This window comes from Leopardus geoffroyi, chromosome B4, assembly GCF_018350155.1.
Source record: "Leopardus geoffroyi isolate Oge1 chromosome B4, O.geoffroyi_Oge1_pat1.0, whole genome shotgun sequence".
Lineage (NCBI taxonomy): Eukaryota > Metazoa > Chordata > Mammalia > Carnivora > Felidae > Leopardus > Leopardus geoffroyi.
The window spans coordinates 47,719,141-47,732,662 of NC_059341.1; the positions used below are offsets into that span (position 1 = coordinate 47,719,141).

The 13,522-nt window shown below is 40.6% G+C and overlaps 1 long non-coding RNA gene across 2 annotated transcripts; it reads right to left on the reverse strand.

Moving 5' to 3' along the window:
- Window positions 1-6,856: 6,856 nt before the first annotated feature.
- Window positions 6,857-13,091, reverse strand: LOC123590224. Of its 2 annotated transcripts, none has more exons than XR_006708678.1 (2): window positions 12,868-13,091; window positions 6,857-7,177 (listed from the first exon to the last, which is right to left on the reverse strand). It is a non-coding gene; the product is annotated as an uncharacterized LOC123590224 (long non-coding RNA). The 2 variants fall into 2 exon arrangements; XR_006708679.1 differs by lacking the exon at window positions 12,868-13,091 and adding an exon at window positions 8,030-8,139.
- Between the last annotated feature and the right edge of the window lie 431 nt (window positions 13,092-13,522).

A 13,522-nucleotide genomic window follows, 5' to 3' on the forward strand; every position in this document is an offset into this window, starting at 1 on the left:
GTTAGGGCTGCCAATATGTACCTAAGTTATTTTCCTATTTCTTTAATTTGATTTCATTCTGCATTTAATTCTCACATTAAAGAGGTTACAGTGAAGGCTTTGCTTGCCTACACGTCACCCCACCTTTTTCAGATGATTTTCCATACCTTGACTGTAAGTTATGTATTGACTTTAAATGTCACTCTAAATGACTCTATTTTCTTTATTTTCAAGCTTTAGAGTCCAGCTACACTAAATGCTTATTAAAAATATGTAACCAGAAAATGATATAACTCGTAGACAGAATAATGCCCCCACCCAAAAGTCTACATTCTAATCTCGAGAACCTGCTAACATATTACCTCATATGATGAAAGGGCCCTTGCAAATTCGACTAAGTTAAGGATCCTGAGATGAAGAGATTATTCTGGAAAGATGAATGTAATCACCAAGGTCCCGACAGGTGAAAGAGGGAGGCAGGAGAGTCAGAATCAGAGTAGGAGATGTGACAATGGAAGCATAGGTCTTAGTGACGCAATTGCCAGCCAGAAGGAGGCCATGAGCCAAGGAATTCTCCCCTAGCACCTCTAGAAGAAATGAAGCCCTGCTGACACCTTGATTTTAGACCCATGAGACCCATTTCAGACTTCAGACCTTCAAGACTATAAAGATAATAAATTTGTGTTGCTCTAAGCCACTAACTCTGTGGTCATTTGTTAAAACAGTAATAAGAAAGGAATCCAATAACCAAAATTTTGGAGACATCAATCCCCTGTCTACTTGGTCTTTTGACACCCATTTCCAACATACAACTCTCTGGGTTCAAACTTGAGTAATACTCTGAGCCACCATATCTGTCTATCCTTTAAAATCTATTTGGGGATTCATGTGAATCTCACTTTACAATGCTATGTAGGACAACTTACATCTAAGAATCTCAAGTTTCAATAAGCATTAAATAGTTAAAGGTTTCAAAAAGAGATTAATTTAGTTAGAGAGCAAAAAGATGAAAGCTATTAACTGGAGATGACAACTACCAGAGAAATGTGCTTTTAGGGCCCCTAAAGTAGAATGAACTCAGGAGAACTGACCCACGCTAAGTAAACTCACAAGAGACTTGACATAAACTGTATTAATCAGAGTTCACCAGAGAAACAGAACCAAGTGGATGTGTACATAAATAGAGAGAGATTTACTTTAAAGGATTGGCTTTTGGGGCACCTGCATGGTTCAGTCAGTTAAGTGTCTGACTCTTGCTAGGCTCAGGTCATGATCTCACAGTTTGTGACTTCAAGCCCCATGTTGGACTCTGTGCTCATGGCACAGAGCCAGCTTGGAATTCTGTGTCTCCTTCTCTCTTGCCCCTCACCTCCATTCTCACACACTCTCTCTCCGTCTCTGTCAAAAATAAACTCTCTCTCCGTCTCTCTCAAAAATAAATAAATACACTTTATTTTTAAAAAAGGAATTGGCTTATGTGATTATAAAGGCAATCTGTGGAGTGGGTTGTCAGTCTGGAGACCCAGGGAAGAGCCAATGTTGCAGTTCAAGTCCAAAGGCTGTGCGCTTGTAAAACTTGCTTGACGAAAGGTCAGTCTTTTGTTCTAGTCAGGACTTCATCTGATTAGATGAGGTCTACCCACATTATAAGGGCAATACGTTTCACTCAAAGTCCACCATTTTAAATTTAAATCTCATCCAAAACACCTTTGCAGAAACATACAGAACAACGTTGGGCCAAATATCTGGGGACCAAAGCCCAGTCAAGTTGACGCATAAAATTAACCATCACAGGGGCGCCTGGGTGGCGCAGTCGGTTAAGCGGCCGACTTCAGCCAGGTCACGATCTCACGGTCCGTGAGTTCGAGCCCCGCGTCAGGCTCTGGGCTGATGGCTCAGAGCCTGGAGCCTGTTTCCGATTCTGTGTCTCCCTCTCTCTCTGCCCCTCCCCCGTTCATGCTCTGTCTCTCTCTGTCCCAAAAATAAATAAACGTTGAAAAAAAAATTTTTTTTTAAATTAAAAAAAAAAATTAACCATCACATAAACCAAAGGCCAATTCATTAATTTAAATTTAGGACACTTCTTTCCAGAATTTAAAATATGTATGTTCTTGCCAGGAAACCTTACTATTAGAACATCTAGTAGATGAAATTAATAAACCTTAAGCTGCTTGATGAATGCGAATCGGAACAAAGGTAGTAGGACAGTTGTGTGGAATAATTCACTGTACTGATCAGACTCTACGAGGTGCCTGACAGTTTCACTATCCTTCAAAAAAGCCTCTGAGGTCCTGCCTTTTGAAATTGTCCCTATCAATAGATTTCTAGTCTTTGTTCCACTTGAGCCTACAAAGATGAGCCATCATCTAGAAGTCTAGGAGGTGGCCCTGTATTAGATGGCAACTAAGAGCATTTTTCTTTCAGATTTTGAACATAAAACATGGGAGAGAGAGAAAGTAAGGAAAAGTTTTAGGACATGAGAAACAATGTTTTACTAAAAGCAGTGATTTAGAAGAAAAATTGGAGATTTTGTTAGTTTTCAAGTATGTAATAAGTACAGGTAGAAAAAGAAACAAAGTTGGTAATACCAAATCATTGCACCTGGAAAACTCGTTGAGTGAGAGGCCTCCAGCCAGTGAGAGTTATTTTGGAGTCCCGAGCCTAAACCACCTACCAGTTCTCTCACTATCTTACAACAAATCCCACTGGTTGAGGTAAACTGTGACTGTCTCCTCTCTACTTGTAGTCAAAAAGTCAAACACATTACCAGGCTCTAAGGAAAGCCAGACAGACCTTTACTACCCAACCAGAAAGTCCACCTCTCCCAATGACTAAAGTTTTTCTATGCCCTGGAAGCAATGTCTAGATTCTAGATTTCTTTAGACAGTGTCACAGACCTAAAATCCCTCTGTAGGTTTTTGTCCCCCTCCCAACATCATATAATTATAACATGCAAAATACATATACCCAAACAGGGTGGCTGACAATTAGTCAGTCTAGTGCTCTGACCTTGTTTTTACTGTAGAATATGATTCAGTTGTTCATCTGATTCCTGGAATAATCTGGGCTGCACTTTTGAAAACTGTGGTACCACCAAGACTGAATCAGGAAGAAATCAAAAAATCTAAATAAACCAATTATTAGTAAGGAGACTGAATCAGTAATAATAATAATAAAAAAATCTCCCAACAAATAATGGCCCAAGACCAGATGACTTCACTGGTAAATTTTACCAAATATTTAAAAAATAATTAACACTAATCCTTCACAACCTCTTCCAAAAAATTGAACAGAAGAAAACACTCCCAAATTTATTTTATGAAGCCAGTATTATCCTGATACCAAAACCAGAAAAGAATGCTACTAGAAAAGAAACCTACAGGCAAATATCCTTAATGAATATAGATGAAAAATTCTCAATCAACTACTAGAAAACTGGGGCACCTGGATGGCTCAATGAGTGGAGTGTTTGACTCTTGATTTTGGCTTGGGTCATGATCCCAGAGTCATGGGATCAAGCCCCACATTGGGCTTTGCACTGAGCATGGAGTCTGCTTAAGAGTCTCTCTCAGGGCACCTGGGTGGTTCAATCCATTAAGCGTCCAACTCTTGGTTTCAGCTCAGGTCATGATCTCACTGTTCCTGGGATGGAGCCCTGCAATCGGTCTCTCAGCTGAACAGCACAGGGCTTGCTTGGGATTCTCTCGCTCCCTCTCCCTCTCTTTCTGACCCTCCCCTGCTCACGAGTATGTTCTCTCTCTCTCAGAATAAATAAATAAACATTAAAAAAGATTCTCTCTCTCCCTCTGACCCCCTACCCTGCTTTTGCTCTCTCTTTCTCTCTAAAATTAAAAAAAAAAAAAAAATACTAGGGTTGGGATGAGCACTGGGTGTTGTACAATAAATTTCATATTATAAATAAATAAATAAATAAATAAATAAATAAATAAATAAAGACAAAAAATATCAGAATAATGAATTTGGCAGCAAATTAAAAGGATCATTCATCATGATCAAGTGGGATTTATCCCTGAAATGCAAGATGGTTCAGCATACACAAATCAATCAATGTGATACATCACATTAATAGAATGAAAAAAAGAACCATATGATCATCTCAATAGATGCAGAAAAAGCATCTGAAAAAAATTCAACATCCATTCATGATAAAAACTCTTAGCATATCAGGTATCAGAGGAATATATCTCAGCACAATAAAGGTCATATATGAGAAGTCCACAGCTAACATTATACTCAGTGATGAAAGATTGAAAGCTTTTCCTCTAAGATCAGGAACAAGACAATGGTGCCCACTCTCACCACTCTTATCCAACATAGTACTAGCAGTCCTGGCTAGAGCAATTGGGCAAGAAAAATAAATAAAAGGTTTCAAAAATTGGAAAGGAAGAAGTAAAATTGTCTCTATTTGCATATGACATGATTTTATATATAGAAAACCTAAAGACTCAACCAAAAAAAGAAAAAAACCTGTTAGATCTAATCAGTGAATGTGTAAAGTTGTAAAACACAAAATTAACATACAAAAATCAGTAATACTCCTATACATTAACAACAAATTTTCTGAAAAAGAAGTTCAAACATCTATTTCATTCACAATAGCATCAAAAAAATGAAATACTTAGGAATAAATTTACCTAAAAAGGTGAAAGATCTCTACTCTGAAAATGGCAAAATGTTGTTAAAAAAAATCAAAGACATAAACACATGGAAAGATATCCTGTATTCATGGACTGGAAGAACAAATATTGTTAAAATGTTATTAATACCAAGAGCCATTTATAGATTTAAATGAAATCTCTATCAAGATTCCAATGGCATTTTTCTAAATGGCATTTTTCTAAAATTTACGGAGAGCCACCAAAGATCCTAAATATCCAAAGAAATTCTGAAAAAGAACAGAGCAGGAGGCATCACATTTCCTGATTTCAAGCTCTACTAGACGCCTGTAGTCATCAAAACAGTACAGTACTGGCAAATAAAAGCAGACAAATAGGCCAATGGAACAGAATCAAGAACTCAGATATAAACCCAAACATATGCAGTCAACTAATATTTGACAAGACAGCCAGGAATACTCGATGAAGAAAAGACAGTCTTTTCAACAAGTAGTGCTGGGATGTTTGGGTTTTCACGTATAAAAGAATGCAACAGGATCTGTATCTTATACAACTCACAAAAATTAACTCAAAATGCATTAAAGACAAATGTAAGACCTGAAACCATAAAACTCCTAGAAGAAAACATAGGAACAAAAAACTCTTTGACATGGGCCTTGGTAATGATTTTTTGGATATGACACCTAAAGCACAAGCCACAAAAGAAAAGAAAAGAAAAAAAAAAAAACAATGGCACTGCACCAAACTAAAAAGTTTCTGCACAGGAAAAGAAACCATCAACAAAGTAAAAAGACAACCTACAGAATGGGGAAAAAAAAAATTGCAAATCCTGTATCTGATAAGGGGGTAATATCCAAAATACATAAGGAACTCAGTGAACTCAAGAGCAAAAAAAGCAACCCAGTTAAAAAATGGGCAAAGGACTTCGATAGACATTTCTCCAAAGAAGACATACAAAAAGGCCACGGTACATGAAAAGATGCTCAACATCACTTGTCATCAGGGAGATGCAAATGAAAACCACTATAACTTATCACCTCACACCTGTTAGGACGGCCACCTTCAAAAAGATAACAGCAAATGCTGGCATGGATGTGAAGAGAAAGAAACCCTTGTGCACTGTTGGTGAGAATGTAAGTTGATACAGGCACTATGGAAACAGCAGGGAGGAGCCTCAAAAAATTAAAACTAGACACAGCAATCCCACTTCTGGGAATATATGCAAAGGAAATGAAAACACTAACTTGAAAAGCTACCTGAATCTACCATATTTACAATAGCATTATTTACAATAGCCAAGACATGGAACCAATCTGAGTGTCCACTGATGGATAAAAGAATAAAGAATATACAATGGAATATTATTCAGCCATAAAGGGACAAAAAAAAACACAAAAAACAAAAACAAGAAAATCCTACCATTTGTGACAACATAGATGGACCTTGAGCACATTATACTAAGTGAAATAAGTCAGACAGAGAAAGACAAATACTGCATAATCTCACTTATATGTGGAATTTAAAAAAAGAAAGAAAGAAAGAAAGAAAGGAAAACATAGAAATATTGGTCAGACTTGTGGTTACCAGAGGCAGGGGATGGATGCGGAATTGGAGGAAGGTGGTCAAAAGGTACAAATGTCCAGTTATAAAATAAAGAAAATACTGGAAATGTCATTACAGCATGATGACTGTAGTTAACACTGCTGCGTGGTACATAGAAAAGTTGTTAAAAGAGTAAATCCTAAGAGTTCTCATCACAAGAATTTTTATCCTGTTTTCTTTTTTTTTCTTTTTTGTTTAGCTGAACCATATTCTGGTAATCATTTCCCAATATATGCTTATCAAACATCATGCTATATGCCTTAAAGTTACACAGTATGATACCTTAGTTATTTCTCAGTAAAACTGGAAAAAAGGTTGTGGTACCGTTTCATCTTGCTGAAACCTTATTGTAGTTATCTTGTTCTTTATACGACAGTGTTACCCCACTGGTATTGCCCTCTAGGCACCAATTTCTGGATTCTTCCTCAAGGTGTATAGATTTTAAAAATGACTGATCTCATTCACTATGTTGGATTTTTTTTTTTTTTTTTTTTAGTTTTCCTGTCACAAGTTAACCTTATTTTCTAGTTCCCACATGACACACCTCATTTTCCCTTTTTGTACTGACAACAGCAGCATGCTTATTCAAATCTATCAATGAAAAATTAAGAGCTTTCAGATTAATTACAGCATAAACGTTAGGCAGGGACAGAATTATAATGTAAAAATCCAGGCTTATGCAATCAATTTTAGCATATTCACATCCAAGAGAGGAGCAAGGAATCCAAAAGGTGCCGTCAGGGAATTCTCTGACCTTCTTGAAAGTTCCTCGCTTTGCAGATAGGCGAGCAACAACGGAATCCAGCAGACAAGATGGGGCCCAGATTGGTGGTGTCTGAGTCGAAGCAATCTGGCAGCTGCTTCGGACTCAGGCCAACAAGCCCTTAGGACCATGTGTCAAGTCAGAGAGGGAGGATTTCGCAGATGCTGTGGGCTCGGGCAGTGAAGAGGGCTCCTGCCTGAGAAGAGAATGAGAGCAAAGTGGCAGAAGAAGACAATAGGGCAGCTTTGTCAAAAAACGACAGGCCCTCCAGTCCCCACACAGCGTCCCTTGGTCCCCCCTCCTACCTGAGGGCTGGCTCCGTAGGATGTAGGGGACTCTGAAGTTCTAGGGCGTGTTTGTAAGTAGAAAGAAAGTGTTGGTTGGTCTACAGATGAATCCGGTTCCTGGATGATGCCTGGGCAGAGAGTTCAGCTTGCCCCACTTTCTTGTCACAGGAAGCAAGCTGCCACAAAAATCCTTTAGAACAGTGATTCTTTTTCTAACCGTTAGCAAAAGAACCTTTTTTTCAAGTGAATTTTTTTTTCTGGAATGTCAAATATATAAAAATAGTTGAAAGCATATCAGTCCTGAACAGCCCAGAGCCCAAACCCAAGGCCTCCCCACTGAGCCCCACCCCCATAGCAGCCTCTGCAGCCCCTCCGTGAAATATTGGAATTGGTGGGAGACAGTGTAAAAGCCACTGCTTCAGAATGCCAGGCAGCCTGTCTATGAAAGCCTGAAAGCACGAATTCAGGCAAATGTGAACAATAAAAACCAAGCATCATGCCAACAACCTAAAAATCCTATCAAAGTTGAATCAACTGGTCCCTGGGAAACCCTAAGTGTCAAAGACGTCCTTGAATCCTACCACATCAGCAGTCTACTGTTGGAAATACTCTTATTAAAAAGGCACTAAGAGGCCAGACAATGGCATGGAACATGCCTAAGCCCCAAATTTGAGTCACAATTCTGCTACTTGCTAGCTGGGTGATCCTGAGCCCCAACTTTTTCTCATCAGCAAAAGAACGATAACATGTTTCTTTCTCACTTTAAATGGATAGAAGGACCAGGAGGATGCCTGGGTGGCTCAGTTGGTTAAGCAGCCGACTTCGGCTCAGGTCACAATCTCGCAGTTCGTGGGTTTGAGCCCCATGTCAGGCTCTGTGCTGCAGAGCCTGGAGCCTGCTTTGGATTCTGTGTCTCCCTCTCTCTCTTCCCCTCCCCCATTCATGCTCTGTCTCTCTCTCTCTCTCTCTCTCTCTCAAAAATAAAATTAAAAAAAAAACATTAAAAAAATTTTAATGGATATAAGGGCTAAATGAAGGAAGGCATTACAGAGGTACGTAAACTCTATGCATGAGAGTTGCTGAAATGATTACAATCTGCTGTCTGTCATGTCATTCATTCACTCTGCAAGTTTTTTATTGAACAGTACTCCAAACGCTATAGAACCAATAAAGTGAGCTAATGTGGATGTGACTTCTCTGTAACCCACTGTACAAGGCAACAGTGAGCAGTGATGGGATCCACACTGCCTGTGCTATCTCCTCCCCACTTCCTGCCTGAGCTCCCTGACATGCCGCTACAGCTTTCCCAAGGGAGAATCTGTTCCTTCCAGTCACTGCTACACTCACTCATTTCCCCCAGAGCGGGGGCCCTGAGGTTCCCTGATCCCCGCCTCTATGCAGAAAATTCAGAGCAACCTGACTTAGTCATTCCATGGGTGATAGACCACCAAAGTTAGATAGACTAACTTTCACACTGTCAAGACTTTGGCAGCACTGACCAACAGAACTTTCTAGACTGATGGAAATGTTCTATATGTGCGGTGTAGTAGCTAGCTACAAGCTACATATGGCTACTGACCTCTTGAAATGTGACTAGTATACCAGAGAAATTGATTTAATTAATTTAATTTAAATAGCCACATGTGGCTAGTGGACAGTGTAGCTGTAGAGGAATGGAATGGATGTCAAGCCCGCCCGACCTCTCCAACGAAATCTGGGAAAATATATAGTAATTGTACCCACATCATTTTCAAATATAGCAACCCATATCATATTTTGAATACTTATTGTTAAATAAACAATGGTTTTACCGTAGCCACATGATCTGTCCTAATTCAGTCTCCAATAAGTGCTTCTCCTAATTATTGGAAGTTGTGAACAAAAGCCAATGTCATCTAAGAAGACTGAGCATGCATGTGAGGGATTTAGCACTGTGATCAAATAAAACTTAAAATCTATCTGACACCTATTAATGATGTGTATAATAGTTATAGTACATGCAGTAATTAGTTATAAAGGGTAAGTCATTCTCATAAATCACTAAAATTAGCATAATTTTCACACTGTTTGTTCTACGGTATTCACAAATTACGCCAATATTCTTGGCGTTCTTGAATTCTTTGTAAATGTCCATCCCCAGCATCATTAAAAGATCAGAATCCTGGGGCGCCTGGGTGGTGCAGTCGGTTGAGCGGCCGACTTCAGCCAGGTCACGATCTCGCGGTCCGTGAGTTTGAGCCCCGCGTCAGGCTCTGGGCTGATGGCTCAGAGCCTGGAGCCTGTTTCCGATTCTGTGTCTCTCTCTCTCTCTGCCCCTCCCCCGTTCATGCTCTGTCTCTCTCTGTCCCCAAAATAAATAAACGTTGAAAAAAAAAATTTTTTTTTTAAATAAAAAAAGGATCAGAATCCTGGCTCCAAAACTATTGCCACATGTTGTTCTGTCTCAGTGTTCTTTCCCTACCTAATACAATCCACAGTTGAGGTCTTTGGCGCCCCTGGTCATACTGTCAAGTTCTACTACTCTCTGTCCCACCCTTGAGATGCTGCTGATCAGGGCAACTATACTGCTCCCCTCATGAGGCGAACTGTGGATAGACAGCTCTCCCTGATCACCATGCATCAAAGAAGAGGGAAGAGAGAAGACAGGAGAAAGTAAGAAGGACAGGAAGGAAGTTGGATGCTAGGCCAAGGCAGCCAAAGGGATTGCTCAATATGGACTCAGGATGGCAGTCTGGAGGCAGAGGGGAACAGCATGGAGTAAAAAGACAGGGCCGCAGTTAGACAAGAAGGCCTGTACTCTTGCAGAATGGGATCCTCATCCTGAAGCCACACCCGGCAGAAGCCTCAGGGCACCTATATTAAGGTAGCCTCCGGGTGCATATATTGTGCTGAGTCGTCCTTGATAAATATTCTTCTAGTGGCTCTAGATCTGACACAGCTTTCACAGTGAAGAACAAAAATAACTAAAATTGCTACAGTCTTGATCTACTGGGAGACCAGAGGAAGCAAAGGAGGCAATAACCACCTGAAGTAAGCAGAGAGGATAAGGGGAGGGGAAGGTTTGGAAAGCCCAGGAAGAAAGTTCATGGTTCCTCTTGGCTGGGAAAACTGCAGAAATCCGGCAACGTTTGCAGGAGATATTAATTTCCATGGCAAGTGTTGAGATATAAATACCTCCAGTCAAACCTCAGTGGGCCCTACAGGCAGATTACATGCTTTCCAGGTTAAGAAGGTCAGGGCTCAGAGGATAACTAAAGAAGCAGCATCCTTACAAATTTTTCTATGCAGAGGTCCAGACACCACCCTGCTCAAGCTAAGCTTTTCCTAAGGTGGAAGCCGTCAAGTTATGATTTATTTCCAAGGTCCAAAAAATAAAGGAAGAGGAAGAGTTTGGCAACACTTGTACTAACCACAATCCTTTTCCCTTCAAGGGCCCTGTCTATCTTCACAGTTTTCAGTGCGACTCAGAAATAAAATACCAGTAACAATAACAACAAACTACATTCACTGAGGGATTTGTATAAGCTGCACTAAATGTTCCCACCTCTCTTCAGTCTCTCCCTCCCTCCCTCTCTCTCTCTCTCTCTCTCTCTCTCTCTTTCTGTCTCTCTCTCTCTCCCAACCTCCTGCATGGCTACTGTACAACTCTTGACTTGACATCCCCTCAATTCACAGAGCCAGCTCAGCGAGAAACCAGCATTTCTTGGACTCAAATTCACTGGGAGGGAGAATTACCTAGCTCAGCTAGAGTCTGAAATCTACCTTGATTGAATCAGCACATGCCAGAAGCTCAGGCACTTACAGAACACAGGTGAGTAGGGGGCCCCAACTGAGGGTGATAGTCCTCAGAGAAGAGATATATGAGCTAAACAAACACTTAGAAACATGTTTCCTGCAGTGCAGTACCTTAGTGGTGTCCATAGAGTCCTTCTTTGACCTTGGGGAAGAGCAGTCATCACTGGAGGTAGGGAAAATGCTAAAATAGGAGTTAGGGTAACTTCTAGCTTCTGCATGCTTTTACCTAAGACCGTCTCGGTTACCTCCATCTAGCTAACAAATAAAAGCTGCGTACAAAGGAATTTGGCTCTGTCTAATCCCAGGTACACAGGGTAGAATCACAATCTCTTTTTGATAAGATGTTACTTTTGATTCCTTTGAAGCCAAGAGATTTCTTGGAAGGGAAATGCTACTGATATTAAAGTCGTTGGACGAAGAGATTATTTATTGTACTGCCTTCTTTTCAGAGAATCTGAGAAAACCTGGTGGGAGAAAGTGGCTCAGAAGGCAGTATGTGGGACAACTGTTTCAGAAGTTATATGGGGGGGAGGGGATGAGCTTATGATCTACCAGGGGATTTAGTGTTAAAGGTTCCTGTCCTGGTGATTAAATCAATAAGGGTCCATTGTAATTAGTATTATTAGTTGCCTTTATTAGTCTCCTGTAGAGAAAGTAAGGACCAAGAACGTTAAGCTCACCTTTGGCAGCTGCTGATTGAAAGCAATTCTGAGATGCATCTCTGATGGTGAGCTCCTATGACTAAGGAGAAGACACCAGTACAGAAATCGTTCTGTAGAAAAACTTCAAATAAAGAAAAGCCTATCTCCTAGGAAACCAATCCACTCCTCCTCATTCTCTGTTCAGAAAGATGGCCAGCTTTCCCTTTTCCCATCCCCAACCCCATAATCATTTCCTTCTTCAAAAGCTCACAGTCTAACAAAGCAAGAAGGCATTCTAGATGAGTATGTGTATTTTTTAAGCTGAATTGTATCCAACCAAGGTCCAACACCATTTCCAAGTTCAGAATCCATTTGAAAAGATATTTGGGATGTAGAAATGCAGGCAGCTGCCAAATAATCACTTAGATATGACAAGGAATACAGGCTGTGAATTGGAACACAGCTGCAATCTACCTACATAACCATTTTCCATAGGGTAGAATTTAGCAAGTGGTATCTCTATTACAAGGGGTCTGGTTCCTCATATCTCTTGTAGGCAATTTCGCTAATGCTATGACCTTAAGGCACAGTGCCTTAGAGAAGCTTTTACCTACTCAGTTGTTCCATGTGAATTGAGCACCTATTATAAGCCAAACACCAGGCAGGCACTGGGGGATAAAGAGAAAAAAGAAACAATTAAGGAGTTCAAAGTGTAGCAGGGGAGGCAGAGACACAAATCCATATTGTAGCCACAAAATAAAGAAGTGAGTTCAAAGCACCGTGCTGGTACAAGACAGGGTCAGCCCTACTGAGGGCTTCACAGAAGTGTTCAAAAACACTTCACAGAAGGGGAAATCTTTGCATTGGGGTCTTAGGAGTGAATAGAAGTTTGTCAAGAAGGCCACTGTGGGGGGGGGGGGTGGGCGTAGGAAGACTTCCAGACCTGGGAAACAGCATATGCAAACGTATTAAGGCATGAAACTGTAAAGTTCAGTCATGGAACTGCAAGTTAGTAACTGAATAACAGCGGCACTGAGGAAGAAATGAGAGTGGAGAGAGACAAGTAGAGAAGTAGGAAGACACTGGTTCATGAAGGATGTGGTTTGTCACGGTTGAGCAGTTAAGATTTTAGCCTACCAGTGATGGAAAGTATACTGGATTACCTGTGGTCCTCAAAGCTATTCCAACTTCTATGCTCTCTCCTGTACCATAGGAGTTGGAAATCTGGGGAAACATTTCCCAGATCTCTTGTCAGCAGTATTCCAGTTTAAAGTCCACCAGTTCAGCACCCTGATAGGCTTTCAGAAGGTAGAAGGAAATCAAAGGCCACCATTACTCCTCCAATAGTGGTAGGCAAATGTTTGAGCTTCCACAAACATTACGTTGTTATTAGCGTCCTGCTGTATGTGAAGTACCCACTGTGGTGTTATAGACAGTTATGAACGTTACCATTCTGAACGGTATTCTGAAGTTCTTAACCAGGGCAACAATAGCTGCTTCCTCTTCCCTGAGAAAGTTCACTACCACATTGTAGGCCTACTGGCTTCAGAGCCATCAACAACCTTCTCTGACCTACAGTCCTACAATGTTCCCAATATTTTATAAGCATGATTTGGCAGCATTAAATCTATCCCTGCTCAAAATGCTTCATGCAGTTTCAGTTTCCCTGATCCGAACCCTGACTGGGGCATTTTAGAAGATGACCCTGGTGGCTTTATGAAGAAACAATTGAATGGGGAGAGACTGAGGGCAGGGATATCAAGAGATGGATTATTTCAATAATACAAAGGAAAGACGATGCTCAAAACCAGGACAATA